At 44.5% G+C, this 6,000-nt stretch overlaps 1 long non-coding RNA gene across 1 annotated transcript in view; it reads right to left on the bottom strand.

Annotated features, from left to right (window-relative positions):
• LOC144326723 (uncharacterized) overlaps window positions 1–5,725 on the bottom strand; it is a 41,384-nt gene extending 35,659 nt beyond the window's left edge. The window contains exons 1-2 of the long non-coding RNA XR_013391700.1: window positions 5,298–5,725; window positions 4,418–4,601 (exon numbers count right to left, since the gene is read on the bottom strand). This is a non-coding gene — a long non-coding RNA (uncharacterized LOC144326723). The remainder of the gene's footprint in view (window positions 1–4,417; window positions 4,602–5,297) is intronic.
• Between the last annotated feature and the right edge of the window lie 275 nt (window positions 5,726–6,000).

Consider the following 6,000-nt stretch of genomic DNA (forward strand, 5'->3'; position numbering starts at 1 on the left):
GGCTTAATGCCATGAAGGCTGAAGTTGATTCCTTGAACAGGAACCAAACTTGGGAACTGGTACCGGTAGTCCCAGGTATGAGACTGGTTGGCAGCAAATGGGTCTTCAAGGCCAAGACAGACCAGAATGGCAAGGTTGTCAGACACAAAGCCAGATTGGTTGCCAGAGGTTTTTCACAGGTACCAGGACAGGATTACCACGAGACCTACTCACCCACCGTCAAATATGAGAGCATTCGGCTGATGCTCAAGATCGCTGCGGAGGAGAAACTGCATGTTTCCCACCACGACATTAATACAGCTTTTTTGTACGGGATTTTGAACGAAGAGCTGTTCATGCTTCCACCAGATGGGATGGAGATACAGAAGGGAATGGTCTGTAAACTGCGGAAATCCTTATATGGTCTCAAGCAGAGTGCCAGGTGTTGGAACACAAAACTCACTGAAACGTTGCTTTCTCTAGGTTTTCACCAGGGCAAAGCTGATCCATGTGTGTTTGTCAAGGAGGAGGGGCAAAACAAACTGTATTGTTTATGTTTTGTTGATGATCTTCTGATGTTTTGGAAGAATCAGGCTTTTTATCAAAGCACCCTAGCTCAGCTGAAGGAGCACTTTGACATGAAGGATCTTGGTGAGGTATCCAACTATCTTTCTCTGCAGGTGGAGAAGGACCAAGCAGGTAATTTTCTGGTACACCAAACACAGAAAATTGCTGATGTATTAACCAGGTTGAATTTGGTTGATGCAAACCCAGCAGACACACCGATGGTGACAGGTTACCAGGTAGACAGTACTGCTGAAGCGTTTTCTGACACAACGCTATACAGATGCGTTCTAGGCAAGCTGAATTTCATTGCCAGATGTTCAAGACCTGACATAGCTGTAAGCTGTAATCTGCTTAGCAGACATGCCAACAATCCTACGGTTCAGGATTGGAAAGCTCTGAAGCGCATAGCCCGCTATTTGAAAGGGACTATGCACTACAGGCTGAGGTTCACCAGTCAGAAGACTGGAGGTCTTGAAATCTTTGCAGATGCAAGTTTTGGAAGTGACACCACAGATGGTACAAGCACTTCTGGAGTATGCTACATGTACAACCACTGCCTGTTTGACTGGTTGTGCAAGAAGCAAACAACAGTGAGCCTAAGTTCCTGTGAAGCAGAACTCAATGCTCTGTCATTTTCACTCATGGATTGTGAATGGTTGATGCAACTGTTTAAGGACATCGGGGTTTCTGTGAAATGTCCTATACAAGTGTATCAAGACAATAGATCGTGTTTGGCTTTGCTGAACTCTGAGAGTTGCAAGCAAAGAACCAAGTACTTGCAGATTAAGCTACATCGTGCAAGAGAGTGTATTCAGAAAGGACTGATTCGGGTGTCCTACATGGCAGGAAATGAAATTCCTGCTGATCTGTTGTCTAAGGTTGTTAACAGAGAACAACATAAGGTTTATGTACAAAGGTTGCAATTGAGTGAACCACAGGTACTACAGGTTACACGGAAAGGGGGAGGATGTTAGGATATTTCCGTTCCACCTTAAGAGAGAGCAGGCTTTGAGAGTCACAGAGTCTGCGCATGTCCTAGTCACAGGATGTTTATGATTGCTGTTTCCTTTCGATTTCAGTCGGTCGGAGTCACTGACTCAGAACGGTCATGTTTTCTCTTTGTTCTGTTCAACGCTAAATAAAATCTGTAAATTATGCTCTTCTTCGGTGCAAGCTTTCTGGCTGTGGTTTCTGCTGATAAAGAACAGTGTGCACAAGCCTGGAATGTGGCAATCTATTTCTGAGGCTTCGTGTCGCTAACTGCTGGATCTGCCTGGCTACGGGAGATCGATGGAAGTCCGGCAGCCGGCTTGGGGCCATGATGGACTATATCTCCCTGGCAGTTTCCCAACAACATAGAGCTTCTCCATACCAGCAGAACATTTCCAGATCATGTGTCCTGTCATTCATGGAAGCAGCTTGCACTGATGTAGATAGTCAGTTTACATGATGGGAACAACATGCAAGCAAAACACTTGCAAATGTTACAAGTGTTCCATGAAGAATAATCAAAGAGAAGCATCTCTGGTGGTTTCCATGACAGGAAGGAAAGAGATGGAGAGGAAGGATTGGGGCTCTTTAAAAATAAAATGAAAAGTGCATAAGCTACAGTTTTAAAGAAGTTGATGGCATTCTACTTCGGCTGTCCATCCACTTAGGGTGTGCATGCATTACAACTTACTCCACATGCAGTAAACTCCCCTTACTAGTTTTTGAAGCCGTGTACATGTTAGCCCTGATCCCTATCAATCCTGTAGTTTCTTGAGAAATCCTGGTGGTCAGTGGCGTAGTGTCAGGGGGCTCAGAGGGGTGGTGACCCTGAGCATAAAATTCTGAGAGGGACACAACCAGATGCCCCCAAAACAGGCTCCCTTATCGAGGCCATGTGGCAGAACTCCTGCTTCCTCCTGGAGCCACAAGGAGGGAAGCTGCACATGGACCAGGCCTTTGGGGTTGAGGCAGTGCCTCCTTCTCCTCATGGCCAGTGAAGGGATGTCCAAACACCCCACCTCTGGGCTGGTCAAGCCAAGCCAAGAAGGTGTGCAGTCATTGCCACCAGCTACAACAGCACGGGCAGTCATGTACCTCGTGGAATTTATCCCAGCTGCACTGGCCACCAAGGGAACACACACTTGCCCATTCCTGGCACTGGCAACCCACGCTATGCCACTGCTGGTGTTTGATACATTTTTTTCACAAACCAGCTTCAGTCTGTCTAGAAAACATAAGCTTCATTCACTTCATATTTAAGACCAGTGTATGCGTTTGAGACCACCGTTGCCGAGGAGTGCAGGTGGACAGATCACAGCTTCATGAACAGGAGTTCTCATCATGAATATCCTCTGGGCTGGCCTACTAACAGAGGATAAAATTCACTTGGCCTTTCCCATACTTCCAACAACTGCCATTAGTAGAATTGTGCATTATAGAGACCATTAAAAGGGTTAAAATACGATTTCACCCATAACTTTAATGAGGTGTGTTAATGTTAATGATGCTGTACATTTGTTCATATTTGTCTAAATGTACTTCTGTATATCTTCTGTAAATATTTGTCCTGCCATTCCTCCATGGTTTTGAACACACAGTAGTCTGCTTTTTTTTATCCCCTCCTTTATGCAGTATAACTTGCTAAAGCTGAGACAGCAACTTATTTGGTTTTCCCCAATTTCATTTTTCAAAGAGAGGGATCTAGGAGGATTAATGAGGTCACAATCCCCTCGTCATTCTCCCAAAGAAGGTAATCCGTGTGGGCAACCAAGGCAAATTCTGTCTCAAAACTGGGCCACAACCCAGGTTGAAATGGATCAAGAAATTCAAAGAGCGTCTGCAGCTGAACCATCTTCCTCTCAGTCATCTTGCCCAAGAAAAGTATATAGGTGATCTGGAGGTATTTGGCATAAACCTCTGGGCCCAGGGCATCCCCCCCACCCCAGAATGGCCACCCCAGTGACCTTCTTCAAACTGGTGGGGACCCAGCCCATCCTGCAATGAAGTGTTCACAGAATCCTGAACCCACCCAGCATTCGTGTCATCATCCCCTCTGTATCGTCACAACCACGTGTGTGGTAGGTTTGTCCAAGAGCCAGAGGTAGCACGTTCAAGGTCATTTTGTGAGCTTCTTGTTCAAGTAGGAATTTTAAACTATATCTTTCCAGTCTACACTCCACTCTTTACTGTCTTTCTTTTAAGCAAGGCAGCCATTGTCCAAGTAAAGATCAACTCACATGCTATTCCCTACCCCTTCCCCACAAAATTCAAAATCCCTGTTCATTAGGGTAGCAGCTTGGAAACAGCAATCTACCCTAGACTGGAGCCAAATCTACTACTCTTATTTCACATTAGGGATTTTGGTTATATTTGCTTTGTAAGTATTCTGAGCGCCAAAGTGAAGTTTAATTCTCCAACCTGCAAATAACCTACAGCTTGAAAATTAGCTGTGTCAGAGCAACACACGCTCACGTTGTCTTGCCCATTTATGATACGATGTGTGTCACTCCAGGTCAAGCGTCTATATTTAGTATCTGGGCAGCCAAACAGCAAGCTAACCTTTCATCCCCCCTGATCCAATTTCCATGTTATTGACTAGGGGCATGTCTGTCAAAACACACCTCGTGAACATCCCTGAAATGTGTCCTCTCTCTTTAAGTATCCAAGTAGTAGCTATATTAGATATTCTGCATGACAAACTTAAGTAAATCCAGCAGTGTGTTGAAATAAATGGCTGTCTGGCTTTCTCCCCCTCCGCTCAGTGGGAACTTTCTAGGTTCACACACACATCTTTTTTGGCCTCCCAACATCAAGGCATCACTTCCCACCCCCACCTTAGAGTTTTATCATACTGCTGGGAAAGAGAAAGATACTTGCTTACCAAATGGCTGGCCGGTGACTCATGTGCTTGTTTGAAATCCACTGAGCATATGAATCTCCCTTATCTCGCCCTGTGTGTTTTGAATCCCCTCTAATGAAAACACTTAACCACTGCCTTTTTGCTGACCTCCCTCTGCACAGATTTCTGAGGGCCGTTTTCAGAAGACCGTGTGCGCTGGTCTTAACTGTGAAATCAAAGGGAAAACAAGAAGTTAAATTTACAGCAGGAGTATTTGGCCTTTCCTAAACAAATATTCTCCATTCCACATTAAGAATGGACCAACACGTCCTCCTCTTTAACAGCCTTCTCCCCCGGGCCCATTTATCAGTTGCAAGGACAGCAAATCTATTTATTTTATGATACAATGGAGGGCAAATGTGAGACTTCAGGGATGCTTTGCCATGGTCTTTGGGGCATGGAAAACATTACTCAGTTGTTCACAGGGTCTTCCTACAGAGCTCATTAGCAATTTAATCCAACAAGGATTTAGGAGTCTGAATTAAGGTCACATTGTGTGTTACACTCTGGCCATAGAAATTTTAAAAAAATCATGCTGGGCCAAAGTATTTCTGCCCAGCAATTTTTGAAGGTAGTGGTGGGGGTATCACCCCCCGCAAATGTTAAAAATTCGCCGGGGAAATTCAACAGGTGAAGCTTTCCCTTGCAAAGATAGACATTTTTAGCTGCTGAACCTCTGATTGGCACAGCTGTTAAGCTGGCAAGAGACCGCCATACAAATTGGCAAGCCTAATAAGGGGTTGGTTTCTTACTCAGCTTTCCAAATATCATTTGTTAATGAGGATGTATCCTACTTGTCATCATAATTTTTTAGCAAGCCCCACCCCGTGAAAAAAAATAATAATTATGCTTCTGAACTTACATTTCTTCTGAAGTCCTGTCAGATCATCTAAGTGACAAAAAATTTCTCAGCGCCAAGAAGCCAGAGTTTCCAAGGGCCGTGCTTGGTAGTTTTTTTGCTGCTTCCCCAGACCTGGAAGGCCAGGGGTGGAGGGAGAGCAAGGATAAAAGGCATCCATAAACTTTTGGCAAAGTTCAAAGGAAGCAAAATATCATTCGGCTTGGAAAATGCAGGAAAAGCTCACTTCTTGGCTCCCTCACAATGCAGAATTGCAGAAGTCTTGTGCTCTGTAACCGCAGACACCTATTGCAGTTTTAAAGAGTAATCATGTAGCAAGACATGTCTCCTGCAGGTTTTTCAAGACTAGTCAGTTTTTCCGTGGCCAGATTTCCATAAGCTATCTGTCTAGTGTGGGACTATCAGCTCTCTTCTCCAGTTAGCCATAAGGAATGCAAGGAACTCATTCCACCTGACCACAGTTCATAAAATGACCTCACAAAGTTAAAACAGACTAATAACAGAATGGAGTCATTTGATCTTGGGTTACAATGTGCTGCAACCACAAATCAAAGTATTTCGATTTATATCATTTTTTTTCATGTATACTGTACATCGGATGTGCATTTTGGCCAAGGGAGGGAGGGGGGATGGTGGGACAGATCTGGGCTCCAAAGAGACAGGTTGCCAATCTTGCTGATTTATGATGGCTTCAAATCCTAAGGTA

The sequence above is a fragment of the Podarcis muralis genome, chromosome 2, assembly GCF_964188315.1.
Source record: "Podarcis muralis chromosome 2, rPodMur119.hap1.1, whole genome shotgun sequence".
Lineage (NCBI taxonomy): Eukaryota > Metazoa > Chordata > Lepidosauria > Squamata > Lacertidae > Podarcis > Podarcis muralis.